Source organism: Cupressus sempervirens, chromosome 5, assembly GCF_028749045.1.
Source record: "Cupressus sempervirens isolate cs-2001-9-10 chromosome 5, ASM2874904v1, whole genome shotgun sequence".
Lineage (NCBI taxonomy): Eukaryota > Viridiplantae > Streptophyta > Pinopsida > Cupressales > Cupressaceae > Cupressus > Cupressus sempervirens.
In genome coordinates this window covers 694,604,485-694,622,978 of record NC_143122.1, presented here as the reverse complement: position 1 = coordinate 694,622,978, position 18,494 = coordinate 694,604,485, and the positions used below count along the sequence as shown (strand labels likewise).

Sequence of the window (18,494 nt, the reverse complement as noted above, 5' to 3'; positions counted from 1 at the left end):
CTAAATAATAGATACTAAAATTGCTTCATAATAGAACTTACAAGCTATAACACTAAAGTGCTTTTAAAGTATTTCAATAAAATTTAAGCATCTTTAATAAAATAATTATATAAATCTATTAATGTACCCATTTTATAAAAAATAGATGTCCTCTCCAAGATTGCAAGATTTGTGGACATACACTAGAAGCTGGAAATACCCTAAATAGTAGCATAAGTGTTGTCCTCTCCAAGATTCTTGGACATAAAATAGAAGCTAGAAATACCCTTAACAGTAGAATGAGTGCCCTCAAATTAACTGAGCTCACTGATGACATGAAATAACTCCTCTGACAAAGCTGACAGTCATAGAAAAGGTCAAATCCAACTTTAGTGCAAGAAAACCTTAAATGGGGACATTACAATGAAGAGCATTAGTAAGATTTCATACCCTATAGGCACAATTGAGGGAATGAATAGGAAAATTACAACAGTCATGCTCAATTCTGACTTTGGCCAAAACTGAGTCCCATCAAGCATGCAAAACACTACCTGAATCAGGAGTAGACTTGGTTCTATCCAATTTTTTTGGCATTAGGAAGTCCATATTATTTATACCATAGTTGGAAAACTTGGACTTGGCAACAACTCGCTAAGCTCTCTAAAATTTTATTCAGGAAAAACTCAGCCATTTTTAAAAAAACTCAAGAACCTTAAAAAATCGCTAAAATTTAATTCAAAATTTTTTTTTTGCAAATTTCAACGAGAAGATGCATCTAATGAGTTAATTAAAGAGAACACAAAAGAAATAAGTAGATTTTAGATTTATATAAATGCATAGTGGGTACAAAATCGCATTCTCATGAGGAATGTTGATCGCACAATAGAAAACTCATGTTGAAAAAATCAACTTTTGGGGCCTATATTGTTGGCCTGCGTGTAGGGATGAGTTTTCTTTTAAAACTAACAAGCTAAAGAATCACCGATTAATTGGTGATTTATCGGTGATGCCCAAGTTTTCAAATCCACAAGTTAATGGCAAAAAAAATTGCTCGACTGAAAAACTCAGTGAGTGTTGGAAACTTGCGGCAAGTATGCCAACAATGATTTATACCATAAATCAAGGCAAAAAGTAAAATTTCATAAGTAAAAAGTTGGTTTTGGAAATTGATGTTGGCGATGGAGGAAACCATGTTAATCTTTGGAGATGATGAGGACACTAGGTTGGGGAAGCCAACAAATCTCTCAGATGCCCCTCAAAATTAAAAAAGTAAATTGGAAGTTCCATTTGACTCAACTATGGGGATTTATTAGTATCTGCATTTAACAGTTAATATACACTTGACTCCAATCCCTTTTTTTGACTTTCCTCAATGTTGATTGACTTTCATCGACATATTGCTTTGGTGCTTTTGTGATAAGCTCGAATGAATTCATTGATGGACATTTCTCTATGGAGTAATTGTCAGGTCCAAGTTTTTAAACCATGCTCCCTTATACTGTAATCCATAGGTTGAAAGTTTAGAGATGCAATAATAAACCTTTTTATGTGTACCAAAGAGTTGCTTTTACAGAATGTTGGTAACATCATGCTATTGGATAAACAAATTGGAGGTATCAATTATTACCTTGAAATATTTTGAGTTGTCACGTTTATAGAATTTAAACCTATGTAATATGCTTTAAAAAAGTATAGTAAGAGAAAGAAGTGTTTGAAGAGAGAAAGAGGAGCTATGAATTAGGAAACTTTTTTAGGGAGAGAGGGAGGGAGGGAGAGAGAGGAAATCTCTTTAGGAATATTGATTCTAGGTCAAGTCACCTAGGATTTAGCGTCCCTAGTTGCACTTCTCAAGCAACCAAATCAGACTACACTATTGAAAAGGTTTTTAAGTTGGTAAAAATAAATTTATTGTTTTTGTGATAAGCTCTCTAAGTGACCTATGTGACTGCCACCTTGTGGTTCAGACCTTGCAATCAACTATTTTTAGAACTATCTCCAACACAGTGCAAAGAGTTATTTTCTGGGTATGCCTAAATCACATATGTAAAGCATTTTCCTAAATCAGGTTGCTTATTCTTCCATCAAATTTTATAGTTACAGCTCTGTGGTAAAATCTTGATATTATTGATGCATGAGGATATTTCATGATTTTTTAGTTATTAATGGAATTTACTCAATATTTGATAAATTGAGTTTTGAAGCTATATAAAATGTGGGACATGACATGGAAAAACAAGGCAATATACAATATACACTTACTCACCCTAAAGAAAGAAGAACTGACAAAGGATAACAGAAGCATTGATGACTGATTTACCTGAAGTCCCATGGCATTAACAGGGGCAGAAGGATTGTCGAAAGCATTATGTGCCTCAAAAAGTTCCATGACTATTGCATTCCAATAATCTAGACAAACCTATAACTAAAGCAGAATAACCAAAATAAAAGAGGTTACAATAAAAAGCTTGTAACTATAACAAAGTATAAGTAGACAAAGCAACCCAAATTGTTGGAAATGATTGAAAAGATCATGAGGAAAGTTGTTGGAATAATCATATAGAACTAGTAAAGAATGCTCTCAATCATTGTTTTGTCATTGATGTCAAACTTGCTACTCGCAAGAATGACAATTGCTTTAGTGATCCAAATACAATCAATTAGTTGATTGGCAAGGAGGAGGCAATCAATAAGATGTAACTAGAACACCTAGAGAAAGGTTGAAGTTATGATGTTGTAATGAAGTACAAGGATCAGCTAAGCCATTAATGAAAAAGTGTGTTGATGACATACTATAAGACACAGAGAATGGGCACACTAAAACATATCAAATGTAAAGCTTTAGCTAAGTCTTTTGTAAAGCCCAACTAAGTTCATTAGAGAGAGGGAGCCGAGCAAGCTAGTAGGTGCCGAACAGATTCCTAGTTGAAGCCGAGCAAGTTTAGATGCTGAGTAAACTCTAGATGCCGAGTAAACTTTAGATGCCGAGCAAGTTTAGATGCTGAGTAAAGTCCAGATGCCGAGTAAACTTCAGATGCCAAGTAAACTTTAAGATGCCGAGTGATACAGAGTTTATCAAGTGCTGCGTGATATCAAGTGTCGAGCAAATATAAGTGTCGAGTAACACAGATGTACCGAGCACCAGTAAACTAATAGTGTCGAGTAACACAGAGGTGCCGAGCACCAGTAAACTTAGTGTTGAGTAACATAGAGGTGTCGAGCACTAGTAAATCAATAATGCCAAATTTTTGCATTATTTTGAAAATCGAAGATTTTCCAGATCTAAGCTGACAAGGTTGTTATCTAGAAGTTTGTGAATTAAATGGAAGATAAGAATGATGAGCTGGTGGCACAGAACACCGTGTAAAACATTTTTGAAGATACAACTAATGAAGTTTCTAGATGAGAACAAGATATGAGGTAGATACATTGTATCCTACCTAATCCATTTGAAACCCTAAAATTGGATAGGGAGAATTGAGCGGCAAAGGCAAATCAGATTTCTATTTAAAGGAGTCATAACTTCATGAAGAAGATAGATAGAGGCGGTCAAGCATGAAAGCATAAAATGCTAAAGGAGGTGCTAAGGAGGAAAGAGAGCATAGTTACTTTGTTTCAATAAGAAGACCCCAAATATGGATGCATTAGTATGATGAGTAAGAAGACTCAAGGAGACGAAGCTTGAGAGGAAGACAAGCAGTCAAAGCTGAAGTGATTGAAGCCAAGCATAAGGATTGAACTGAAAGTGTGATGTGAAAGCTGCAAAGTATGTTGTAATTTATATCAGATCAAAAGGCCATTATCGTTACTTTCTAGCAATTGTAACAGTTAGTTTAAATCCTATGGACTTAGGTTGGTTTAATAGCCATGAGATAAATCCTTTAACAGGGTGACATTCCAAGTGAATGTTCTAACGTCCTTTAACTAGGCCCATTCCTAACAGTTTGGTGAAATCCTCTAACAAGGTCACATTTAACAGTGTGTTGTAAGTCTTTAACAGGGCATCACTTTAGAAGAGTGAGAATCAAGTAGCATGTTACTAGTGGTTTTTCCCAAATTGGGTTTCCACGTAAATCATTGTGTCATGTGTTGATCTTGCATGTTGATTTACTGTAACTTGCTAATATGGTTGATTTAAGTTTGGATGGATGAAAAGTATATGGATTCATTAAAAGTAGTGAAAAAGTATTATTAGGGCATTTGGACCTTGAATAATTGATTCACACCCCCCCCCCCCCCCCCCAGTTATTCTAAAGAATTCTAACATAACAAAGTATAAGTAGACAAAGCAACCCAAAATCCCAAAACCCACCTTGAAAACTTCAGTGTCATCCACATATGAAATACCAATCAGATATTCAAGACCCATTAGAAGTGCAGTCTAGTTTTCAAGAGTACTTTCAAGTATGCATATATGTGACTGCAATAAGCATTTGAACCTTTGATTAGATAAAACATAGTACACTAGTTATAACATATGAATTACACCTTGCAAACATTTGAGCACCTATTGTACTATCAGAAGGGACCTTGACAAATTAAATCTTTTGCTCACACAAATTAAATAAAATCACACAAACTATTTAGGTCAAACCAGACAGGCATTCATAAAATGGCAAAAATAGCTTATAAATGAAGCAAAGTAATAAGGTGAGTGTTTATCACAAAGGAATGTGCCAACATTAGTAATTTAATATTTATTATATACTTAATAAGAACTAAGAAACATCAAGAATACAAATGGAAAGCCTCGAAGACAAGCAACATGTAAACAAAATAGTTCAAAAGCCATCAATAAGTATTTTACCTTGTAAAAAGAAGTGAAGAAAAGAGCCAGATTCTGAATGAATGCTTGTAAAGCATGGAATGTTAAAGGTAGTATAATTAATATTGTGGCATACTGAATCTAACAGTTCAAATTTAGTTCTTAAATAATGCATATGGTTATTATACTGTGGAACACCATTAAAAACTGCCATGCTATACAACATAGAAACATTAATTGTCATTAATGAAACATACATGTTTTTTAGTTGATCCATTTGCATAGGCCTCTGGCATTTTCGTTCCAGGTGGAAGAATAGCCTAACATAATGAATATTAGAATATATTTTTAGATATGTACAAAGTAAAAGATGTGTAAAGAAAAAACCAAAAAAATAGTTTTTTTTATCGAGACCACTTAACTAACACAACTGTGATTTTACTCACTCCTTTCAGACATGAATGTGTCGCAATTTTCTTGTATTTGCAAGAAGATAAATAAAACCACCTAAAATCACAAATTATAAAAATTTCATTCACACTACCTGCAATTGCACCATGAAGATTGTATAAAGCTTCATAAATTGTGCATCGTAGAAGTCCCCAAAATTGAGTACTACAACCTGAATAGAGACTATCAATTAGGCATGCAAGGAGAACAAATAAAAAAGAATCTTACTGCTATAGTAAAGTTACTTACAATACAATTAAATGAACGAGTAGAGAGAATATACTATATAAATGCAAGGATGGATACCTCAATTAAGCATTGCAAAGCCAAATTTCAGCAAGCGGGCACAGGAAAAAGATTTAACAAAGTATCGAGCTATAAGTATCAAAGAAAAACAAATGGTTAGAAACATTACAAACTAGGAGGACTCTTTGACACACATAAAGATAGACATCACTATGTTTTAGTAATTTAAAGCATTCAACATTCTTATTTAAAGCAATATGTGATAATAAAATAATTAAGGAGCAAATGACATTTAGATGAGATGATATATGTTGGATGAGAAACAAACCAAGGGAGATTCAAATATATAACCAAGAGGAATCCGTGATAAAAATGCATGAAGAGTGGCTAGAGTTGCCCTTATAAGTTCAGGACGTTGTGATGTCGATAATACATAGAGACATAGTTCATGTATAAGCTAGAATTCACTGCAATTATCAAAGAGTTGACTCAGATTGCATTGAAAAAAATTATTCAATATACTCATTCAAATTTTATAAATAGAATTATCCATCAATATTTTATAAAAAAAAATCCCCATCTTTTCAAAATTCAACCATTTGAAATCAAAAATTCAGAATTAAAATAGAAGGATTATTATGCTATCTTCTATATAGAAAACCTAGTTCTAAGCAATTGTCTATTAAGAATCAGAGTAAAAACCTTCCCCGATCATGTAAAACAAAAGAGAAAATCTCTTTGGCCAAAAGACAAGCTCATTTGTAATTTTTGTTTGAACTTTGGGGTCGTAGATCTTACGTGTATCGATTTTGCATTAATGTACTATCACAATAGCCATGATTGCAAGCATTTGACTTTCAATTTGTAATAGCTATTGAAGCAATGTAATCTAATTTTTATACAAAACTCCCTTATTTTAATAGCTAACTCCAATGTTTTATTCATTTTGTGAACCTAGCCTTACCATGTTTGGCATTGCAAGTTCAATGTAACCTCATTAAAAATTGATACCATTGCATCCATTGTTGTTACAACATTTTGTTGAAGTGTTTTCAGACTTGTATAATATAGAAAATCTCTGTGATTTAGCAATCTTTTTTACCCAGTTCCTAAACTGCATGTTCATTATCAATGCAAAAAAAAATGTTTTGTACAGTGGGTACAAGTGTTAATCTATAAATGTGAAGGAAGATTGAAGGTCTTGGTTGAATTCTACTGAAACCCAAAATATAAGGTGGATTTGTTAGTTTGGGTAGGCAATCAGATGTGCAACATATTAGTTTTTTCTGCCAGAATAGCCTATAATTTTAGGATTCAAGTAAGTTGTGTACCTACAACTGGAGATATTTTAGTTTTGTTAATACATTGTAGAGATATTTAGAGGACAAGCCCTTAACGCGATATCATAGCAATAGAATAAATAACATTAAAAGAATGTTAGTAAATTAATTCCTTTAGTATTTTAACCACAGAAATATTTCAAGTGTTTTTAATTATATGGATACATGCAAGCACATAATGCAAGACATTTAGTAGCCTTCCTTGTTGCCCCAATAGCATCAAGCAAACAAAATTTGAGCTAACTGTGTGATCTGAGGATCTAAATTGTTGATTTTGGTAAAAGGCCACTTACGGATACGTGGTTCAAGAAAATGGATATAAACAAAGAAAATTCTTTATATATATTGATATATATGTATGTGTGTGCTTTTGTCTATGTATACATGTGCATAAATACTTCCATACATACATACATAAACATATGTATTACATAATTGCTTAACAAAATATTCAGATATTTCAAAGTTTGCCTTCGTAATTCAGTGACTCAACAAATATCAATACACAATGAAAATACAATCAATATACAATACTCTTCACATTGGTTTCATAAATTGCATGTGCGATGAGTTTGTTAAAAAGGTGCAGATTCACTTGCTTACATCATTTCATACCTACTCGGCTAAAAATATTATCAAACATCGTATGTAGAATCTATTGCCTTGTAGGATTTTCTAGTCTAGGTGCCCTGGACTTTCCCAAATTGGCATTCTTGCACTTAACATTAGTACTCCTACAGTGATACATGATCAACTCCTAATCTTTTCTATAAGGTCATAACAAGACAATTATCTGATCTTTTTAATCCTACTGATTGAAACGTGTCTTATAAAATTTAATTAACAAAGATATAAAGGCTCATTGTCCCTAATTACATTGATATCATTGATCTCTGCACCATCTGGATTCAGTACAATGGCTTCTTAGCATCTGAATGTTTGCCCTGCTATCAAGTACATGAGGCATATTGTTGAAGAGATAATATTTTGAAAAAGAACTTTGAATTTTCTCAAAATTAAATGAACACATCTAAGCAATCAAAATATAATGCCAAATTGCTAGAGTCTACCTGCTATTTGCAATAGTTCCTCCAGTGATGAAGGCAAAACAATCAGTTTTCCACATAATATATCTGATTTCTAAGTGCTTGGATGAGATAAGTGTATTGTTACTCTTTTGGATGGACTTCCAACTGATTAAGGATGAAAAGAATTGGAGATTAAGTTAATTTTCAGATCCCCTATTGTAGAATTCATGCTCATCTCCCATTCAAACATGCCAAACAATGAATGGTGAAAATCATCCAGTTTTTCAATATGCTTATTCTGGAACGAATTAGTTACAATGCAAATGATTAGTATGGCTGCTGATCAGGGGGACTGTTATCCTTTATGGAATTTAGTTTAGGTTTTTTACTCTAAGGCTACTTTGTTCCTTAATAAGAATTTTATAGGAAGAAAGCTTTTATGAGGGGATTCAACCTGTTAATATGATTTTTTCCAAAATATCAATTCATAAGATCAAAAGCATTGGCCCATTGATAATAAGAGTAATAAATAATTTGAATAACCAGAGAAGCAAAGCCATTATAATCTACATCTTTAGATTTGGATCCTCTTTTTAGAAGTTCTTCCATGAATTGAGAATTCCCTTTTGAAGCTGTATAGTTAAGGCTTATTGGCAATGGAGACTTTGCATTACTTTCTGTATAAGCAACCTATATTTCGGATGGCAAATGCTCTAAATTTGTTCCTTTAAGCTACTTCAGATGGTATTGAAAATGAGAGAATGTAAAAATTATCTTTGCCATCTTGTAAGAGAGGGTTTGTTATTGCTTCCCTCAATATGCCTAAAGAATGCAGCTTCATGTTTTAAAAAAAAAATTCATTGAATAAACTAAATTGCAGAAAAGGAAAAAACCATATGTGTCAGAGCCTTAGATGTTTGGAGACCTCAAGAATGTTGTTGATAATAATCCTTCCATCTGAAATATTTAAATGTATCAGATTGATCAAAACGTTCTTATTAAGTCTTAGAAGTTGAGAAAGCTTTCTTGTTCTAACTATAAATGGCTATGGAATATTGAACAGGATTTCGACCTCTCCAACTATATCTCCTGATTCAACTGATTGAAGAACCTAGAGCCAATAAAGTGCATTAACTCATATAAGAAATGACACTAGATAATCAAATGAAAGAAGATTTCATTAAAACCTTGTTCTCATTCAAAAGAGCTTACAAGTTTTACTACAAAAACTAGAACAAATGTGTAACCCTCTTCTAATTTTGGGTTCAATTACTTTGAGGAACACTCTAGAACCTACACTCAAGATCTTAGAAGACAATGGACATTCATACAAATATCCACTAAATTCTTATTTGTGACCTAGTTTAAAACTTGCCTTTTCTGGAGTTGGACCATCCTCCGTTAAAATTAAATACTGAAATGCAATATCTGTCCCAGTTTAGAATTTAGATGCTTACCAAATAGTGTCAAAGCAGGAATCATGATAGATATGGAAAAGGAATGCAAGATTGCAAGAATGTAACTTACAGCTGCTCTAGAAACAACTATATATAGCTCAGATGGGATGTCATTCTAGAGAATTGCATCTTCTCTAGGAGGAATGTACTCTACCACCATCTCTGTCACCTGTAAAGAGGAATGCACATAGAGATAAATGCTTACAACTTTACATAACTTCAATATGACTAGTACGCAAATACCTACAAGAAAAAAAGATACAAGAATTTGAGAATAGTAACGATATAAAATTCATTTCAAATCTCAGAAACAAAATAGGGGAAGAGATCTAGTAGCCACTACGGGGTCATTGATCATGAGGAGGGTTTTGTTAGATACTTCCTAATTGTCACTTTTAAAAAGTTCCAAAAAATGATAACATATTTATTAATAGATGATAATACATGTACTAATATTCGATCACACACATACTAATAGTTGATCAATTTTTATCTTCCTTGGTTGTTAATTGGTCCAATTGTGCCAAAAGTACCTTTTTTTGGTGAGGGGCTATTGGAATATGGACGAGTGTTTTAAAATGACACTTTTCAATGACTTCGCACTCCATTGCTTCTAAGAGATCCCAAACATAAAACCTTAGCTTTAAACTCTTGAATCACCTATAAAGCTACATTGGAAAAATCAGCACAATTCAACTCATAGCTTAGGAGATCTAAGTGCTCAAAATTAACCTGCATGGCTATTAGATCTCTTCCCCTATAGAGAATAGTTCAAATTAAATTGGTATAAGAGGTAATAATTCATCCATTTATGAGGCAAAGAAAATGATTGTTATTTGTAAACCTTACAATCTTATAATCTTACATATTCTTTCATTCTCTTAACATTCTGATTAATAGATCATAGAATGTAATCTGAAATGTTGATATAAAATATTACACAAACTAAATTCTAAAACAATTAAATGATATAAACATAGATTGTGGAAATCTCTAAACCCACACTAACAAATTTTTAGCAAAATGTGATTAATTTACCATCTGAGTAATGAAATCATCTGAAACTCCATGAAAGAGGTAGACTTTCTATGTTGTTGAGTAAAACAAATGTTGAGCTATGGCAGACTAAATTGCCCTGGGAAGGCCTTCTACAGTTTTTTGTTGCAAAGCTTCCATTTTGAACTTGAGCCTCATATGTCCAAGAATTTGTTCTTTATTTGTATGTGGCAGTCTGTTTCTATCACAGAAATCTGAGGCAGCATTCGCTACATCTCTCTATACCCCATCTAACATAGCACTCCATCAGTAATTACATAGAAAACCAATCTACTAGGTTATTAATATGCATCCTAATTAATACTATTACTGCATATACTTACAAAGTTAAATGTTCTTCTAGTGCCATGGACACCAAGATTGGTCATATTGCCTATCTAGTAGGCTTGTAACCCAAGATTGAAGAGCATGTATGCCATAGTGAAAACCATTTCTCCAATGTTCTTAGCATAGAGATCTCCATACCCAATAGTGCTTAAGGTTGTTATAGACCAATACATGGAGGAGACATATGCAATCCAGAGGCTTTCCTTCTTGAATTTTGGGTATGTATTACCAATCCAGGTGCTTTTGGGGTTAGGATATCGCCATGCCAGTAGGTAGTAGAAACACCAACCACAATGGATAGAAAAAAGAGTCACCTAGACCATCACAATCCCTTATAATCATCCTTGTTTAAGATGCAATGGAATCAAGAAATCAAATATCAATCATAGAGATGTATTGACTCCTTACACAAATAAGCTTTATGCATCTTGTCCAGAAGTAATTCAAGCACACATCTTTCTCTAACCCACATCTCAGCAAAGAATTTTCCTAAGTTTTTTGCAGTGATCTTTAGGTGAACTTTTAGTTATTCAAAAAGTTTCCAATTAATAGCTAATGCTTTAATAGACTTGAATTCTGTTTCTGATTTAGGAGATTGCTGCAACAAGTTTTGGATCTTAACAAGAAAAGATGGAACTAATTGCAAGATTCTTTTGAAAAAAATTAGGAAGATTGATTACATTCGGGCATGTAGTTACTTAATCCATGGTTAATAAAATAAATATCCGACACATCCTTTTTCTGATGACGATTCACTGGAGAGATCTAATTGTAATAATCATACACTTCTGAATTCAATTGTGTAAGATCTATTATATTCTATGATCTATTATAGAAATAATATGAACAAATTGTTATGAATTGTTTAAAAAAGCTCTCATATTTTTAAGATACAATCGACTTAAAAACTTGATCTCAGAAAAACACTGCAATTAAATCTCCAATTAAGTGCAATTCTATAGAAAGGGAAAGAATGTGCAACTGTATATTCTAACTATGGGTATGAAGATAATAAAATACCTGGCAAATAGTGCACTGACCCTCCTCAAATGCCATAAACTTCACAATGAGGATTGAGTAGATAGGAAAGAGAGCCCACATTTTCCAAAAGAAGCTCGACCAGGGTGCAAGGTGCAGATTCACTTTCAAGACCAGCCCACATTTTCTTGTAGCCATAGTAGGGGGCAGATTTTCTTTGAAGACTAGCCCTACCCTCTGCAAAAACCATGTGAAAATTTAGAGAAAACTTGAAATGAAACTGGGCATCAGAAAGACCTAAAATGACAAATGTTTTTTTTCCTTTTTGGATGTATAAGCCTTGTGTTGGTCAAAATTTTGACCAACACGTGTCTTATATGTTAAAAAAAAGAAATTTTTGCCTTTACATTTTAACCACCCTAAATTTATTTAGTTGATGGTCAAAAATTTTGGTCAAAAAATGAGGTTAAATGTAGTAGTGCCTGAAAGGTGACACAACTTTGTACTTTTACTCACATTCTATTTTTTGCTTCTCTATGTAACAAGATTACCTCTTACAAAGGTGAAATAACCTGAAGTAGAATGCCTATCATCTACTACTCCAGCTTGGTCAACATCAGTATATGCATCCACACTTTGATAATCCTCATTTTTAGTGAATAAAATTCCTTTTCTAGGAGCAGACTTTATATACCTCAAAATGCACATAACTACATTCATATGTTGCTCTCCAGGATTATATATAAACTGGCTAACAATACTTAATGCATAGGCAATGACTGACCTTGTGTGTGCTAAGTACATCAATCTTCCTACAAGTCTTTGGTATCTTCCTTTATCAACTGGTACTTGATTAGACTCAATACATAACTCTAATCCTTCTTCTACTGGTGTATCAGCAAGTTGACATGCTAACATACTAGTTTCCTATAACAAGTCTAAGACATAATTTCTTTGAGACAAAAAGATCCCTTTATAAGATCGAGACACTTTGATCCCAAGGAAATATTTCAAGGGATCGAGGCCTTTCATTTCAAATTCTCTGAACAAGTAATCCTATAGAACCCTCCTTTCTTCAGGATCATTTCTTGTAACTATCATGTCATCCACATACATAATAAGTGCAATGATCTTACCTTACTGATTATTTATGAATAAAGTATGGTCTGAATTGCTCTTATAGTAACCAAAGGCTTCCATTGACTTTATGAATCTTCTAAACCATGCCCTCAAAGATTGTTTCAACCCATATAGTGACTTCTTTAATATGCACACCTTTAGACTATGTATTTCTAGTATCATGCAGCCAGGTGGGAGTTCCATGTAGACTTTTTTAGATAACTCTCCATGTAGAAAGACATTCTTCACATCAAATTGTTGTAATGGCCAAAACAAGTTCATAGCTAGAGACAACAAGATTCATACTATATTGATTTTAGCTATAGGTGCAAATGTCTCTACATAATCAATCCCATAGGTTTGGTTGTACCCTTTTGCCACTGGTCTTGCCTTAAAGCATTCAATTATACCATTTTCTTTATACTTAATAGTATAAACCCACTGACATCCAACTAGTTTCTTTCTTGGTGGATGGTCAACAAGTTGCCAAGTATTATTTTCCTGTAATGATTTCATCTCCTCATTCATAGAGTTTTTCCACCTTGGCTTAGCTAAAGCTTCTTGCACATTATTAGGAATTGACATAGTAGATAATTGATTTACAAATGACTGATTTGATTCAAATAAACAATGGTTAGACACATAATCACTCATAGGATATTTAACTTTACTAGAAAGTTTGGGTTCATATGTGGATTTAGGAAGACCTCTAGTGAGACACTAAGGTAGCTAATTTTTGGATGGTTTAGGAACATCCTTGGTAGGTGATTGGTATGGTGTGAGGGACTCAGACAGAGGTGGAACCAAAGCTTCAATTTTTGGGTGTTCATCACTACTTTGATCCAAAGTTTCACCTACTTCTTGATTAATAGTTTCAGAGAGTTCCATTTCTTTAGAGATGTGCAAGCTACCCATGTCTTTAGGGATGTGAATATCCACATATTCAAAGGTGTTATCCACATCTTCAAAGATGTCCAAGCTACCTACACCTTCAAAGATGTGAAAATCCACATCTTCAAAGATGTGATCATCATAGTCTAGAGTCTGAATTTTCTTTTGGTACTCCCCCCGAAGTTTAGGCTTAGAGGAAAAATACATCGAGTCTTCATGAAAAAATTACATCAAATGAAATAAACATTTGTTGGGTTGGAGGATGATAGCATCAGTACCCCTTTTGATAATCAACATATCCTAGAAAGACACATCACAGCACTCAAGGAGATAACTTGTTGCACTAATGCTTATGGAGGTATACAAAAGCTACATAACCAAAGACATGAGGAGGTAAATTTGGGATAGTTGGAGCAACAACTATCTCAGCAAGAGCCTGGGATGGTGTCTAAAAATCAAGTGTTAGAGGGTACCCAGTTGATCAAATATGCTGCAAAGATAAGTGCTTTTCCCCAATAGGATAATGGCATATGGGCTTCTATTAGAGAAGCACAAACAACCTCCAACAAGTGACAATTTTTTCTCTTAGCTACCCCATTCTACTGAGTTGTATTGGAACAAGTAGTTTGATGAATAGTTTTGTGTGCTTCCAGATACTATTGAAGTTCAGAACTCAAATGTTCACCTCCATTGTCACTATGAAGAACTTGAACCTGTGCATTGTACTGAGTACGAATCATGTTATAAAAAAATTCAAATAACAAGTTCACATCACTTTTAGACTTCATTAAGAATACCTTAGTACAATCATCAATAAAAGTAACAAACCAACATTATCCACCCAAGGTAATGACTTTGGATGGACCCCAAACATCAGGATGTATCATCATAAATGGAACTAGACTTTTATTCAAAGATAATGGAAAAGAAGCACAATGGCTTTTTGCAAGTTAAGAAATTCACACCAGAAGCTAGAAACATCAAATTTTGCAGATAAACTAGGAAATAATTTCTTCAATTAACCAAAGGAAGCATGTCCAAGACGTTGATGCCATAACCAGATTTTAGATTTTTGCTTGTCCCCCTCAAAGCCATCCATCACTAGAATTTGACGTAGCTTGTCTGAACTCTTTGACACCAAGTCCAAGTAATACAGCTTCCCTCACCTAACACCACAACCAATCTTTTTCCTCATTTGGATGTCCTTAAACATACAAAAATCAAGCCAAAAAATTACAACACAAAGTAAAGTAGTGGTGATTTGGGAAACTGACAACAAATTGTAATCCAAAGACAAAACCACTAAAACGTAATCTAGATTCCAAGTATCAGTTATAGGTAAGAATCCTTCTCCAATAACTAGGGCCGAAGAGCCATTGACAGTGGAATTTTTTTTTTTGTGAGGATAACTTAAGGGATGAGACCTATCTAGAATTAAATGTCATATGATCTGTAGCATGGGAATCAATTATCCATGCACTATTAGAAACAAGTGTAGACATATTTAAAGACTTACCACCATTACCTATCACTACTGCTAATACTAAGATTTGTCTAGCAACATTATCCTCTATCTTTGTTTCAACAAACGTTGCACTGGAGGTCTTCTTGGAATTCTGCTTCTATGAATAGCAACTATGATCCCACCATTCTGGATACCGAACAAGTTCAAAGCAGTGACTTATAGTATAACCAATTTGATTGCATTGGGTGCGCTTGTAGGTGGATTTATTAGCACCATTAGTTATCTTAGGCAAGTTTTGAGGAGGCTCATTTTGATTAGATCAATTTCGAGTCACCATGGCTGAAGCTTTAGTCTTTTCTAGTTCTCCAATCATTGTTGTGTGTTGAACAAATTCATGGCAGACCCTTTGTCACTGAACTGATTTTTGGTAAGATTCAACATCATTCTTACTTTCCATGATCACTTTATCATGATGATCCAACTCACCAAAAATATTAGTTAATTCTCCATAATACATAGAGAATGTTTTGCCATTTTGTTTAGCAAAGAAATCCCTTCGATTCAAAACAAACACCTACAATTCATCTGCTCCATCATAAAAAGCCTTAGAAAGAGCTTTCCAAATATCTTGAGCAGTAGGTAAGTGAATGTATCACTTCATAATTTATGGGGACATAGATATCAATAGCCATCTTTTGACCTTTTGATTGTCTACATACCACTTCTCATATCCATTTCCCTTCTCGCTAGGTGGTTGTGAGTTACCATGAATGAAAGAGAGTTTCTTCTTCTTAGCAATATGCATCTCCATGATTTGAGACCACAAATCATAGTTTGTTTCATCAAGTGAAATCCCTACCTTAAATGATGAACCTTCGGATTGAATAATAATGGGAGCAAATTTGCTTCAAATACTTTTGAATCTAAATCAGCCATGGTTCAATGAAGGGATACAAATGATTCAAGCTTCAAAGCTCTAATACCAACTTGAAAATCAAAAATCAAGAAGAATATTTTACATTCTTGTATTCACATAAAATGATACAGGTACATATATAGTTGTGTGCCATATGCATAAAGCTATAGGAAAAGAAACAACTATACGAAAGGAAAGAATCAATTTAGGAAAGAATAGTTTAGGAAAGAATCAGTTTAGGAAAGAATCAATCCAATATTAAAAACAATCTAATATTGCAACATAGTGCTCCTATTTATTATTTTCAATACATATCTCTCCACCACAACATAGTGCCTCATGCAAATTTTCTGACCATCACTCTACCAGTAAATGATTTATTCACCCTTACATATCTTTCACCTTGTTCTAATCCATAACTTGCCCTCATTTTTGCTATGATGAGCCAGCAAAGTTCACACCACTAGCCTCTCTGAATTTCTTCCCCACACCTCTGAACAATACACTTCCATCATTATCTCTAGTTTCAACAGTTTCTTCTCCTCAAAATACCAATGCTTCTCCTTTCTTTCAGATTTTGTCCACATCAACATCTTTTCAGGACATACCTTGAGCAGAATATATCTCTTCCCAGAAACTTTCCAAATCCATTTTGTAGAAGGGGCACTCCATGACCTAGATCTTCTAATGTAGGACCCAATTCATTGATAAAGATAAATGGGTAGTACCACTCACCAACTATAACAATGTTGGAGCTTATCTATGCTAAAGAGAAATCAAAAGGAGGATGTTATGTTCTTAGCTCAATAGTCTCCCCTCCAACATGCAAAATTTTGCCGCGATTATGATGTGCGTCTTTGGGGTCAGAGTCCAAATCTTTCTATAGAGGAATCGAGGTGGGAAGCCATCAAAAGTGTTGTTTAGTGTGGAGCCTGATCAGTCGCCAAGTGGGAGATTGTTAGATTGTGGTGACTGATTAGGAAAGTACTATACATAAAAAAACAAATTTGGACCCTATTTTATCACATGTAATTATTAATTATAACCCTAAAATGGCATAAAATACTTGTATAAAGGGGTTTAGGGTTAGGTATTTTTCATTATGATGTGATGCGAAATTGGTTCTTGCAGCGGTATTAAGCTGTAAGGGATTACAGATTGTAATCAGGTTGTAATCACTGGATTGTAATAAGATCAGACTTACTATTTGGTGGACGCAGCCCAGGGATTGGGTGAACCACGTTAAATCTTGGTGCCTTGTGTTCATTTTTGTGTGATCTATTATTTTCTATTATTGGTTATATTTGCATGTAGTTTTTTCTTTCTGTATGTGGTTTAATCCTAACAAAAAGCCATGCACTTTGATCTGAATCTATACATTTTTTAGGAGATTATCTATATATGCTTATATGAGTTTGTGAGGGATGACTTAAAAATCACACGCTAAGACTTGATTCGTTTCTTTTTTCACGCTTAATTTCTTCCTTGCTTTGTGATGTTTAAGGGTAGTCATGAGTGAGTTCCAAAGATCTAGGACGATTATCTTTAACACATCTACAACAACAAAGTTTCACCATGTCTTCTTTACTAGATCTTGTTTCCACTAATCTGTCCCCACAATCAACAAAGAATTAGGTACTTAGTTATTCATATGATTGTTAATTACCCAAAAATACAAATAATGTAAGGATTCTTGATGATATAAAGATTCGATATCATTGTTAATATCTTCATTTTTCTACTTAGATTCTACATATTGTTGAAAAATACAGAGAGGAGAAAATCCCCACAAAGAACAAATTATTTGTGACTTAAAGAGTAGCTATTTTCATACCCCTTATGTTTTCCCTTGGCTCGCACAACATAGTAGTAATTAGAGGAAATGGGGTGGCCCAAAACAGCAATAAAGTACACTCTATAATAGTGTGTCTAAGTGAATTCCCCATTACTTCTTCCCCAACAATTGGACTATTAATTATCATTTTTGTCTTACTCATTAAGCAAGAGATATGCGGAATAATTATCAGGCAGTGGGAATAGAATTGGGCTATTGATCTGTTGAAGCTTCTCATTTCTTGCTTCCTCGTAGGCCTTCTTGTAAGCCGCCATAGATATTGTGGAGTATATGATTGACAAGATGAAAATGATGATTACAGATAATACCTAGGTAGTAGATGTGGTTATATGATGGCTTCCAAGTTAGGTTTATATGAAACGGGAACAAGTGTTAGCTGACAATTTTTGACCATGTCGTGTGAGATGTAAATCAAAATTTAAAAAATTGAATACAATGATAAATTAAAGTTAAATGCAATTTCTTTCATTTAGCATGGAGTCAAAGCTTACTTGCAATTATTGCATTTATTTAATTTGGGTTCTACATTGAATACGGTTAGCTTTGAATGAGATAGGTTTCTGTCTGCCACCTCTTATCATTCATTGTAGGGCATCTTGGCATATCAATTGTATTTTGTTCCCAC

The 18,494-nt window shown here is 33.7% G+C and overlaps 2 pseudogenes; both read right to left on the bottom strand.

Annotated features, from left to right (window-relative positions):
• Nucleotides 1-7,617: 7,617 nt before the first annotated feature.
• Nucleotides 7,618-8,414, bottom strand: LOC149557885 (potassium channel KAT2-like; annotated as a pseudogene).
• Nucleotides 8,415-8,850: 436 nt separating this feature from the next.
• Nucleotides 8,851-18,123, bottom strand: LOC149557884 (potassium channel KAT2-like; annotated as a pseudogene).
• Nucleotides 18,124-18,494: the final 371 nt, after the last annotated feature.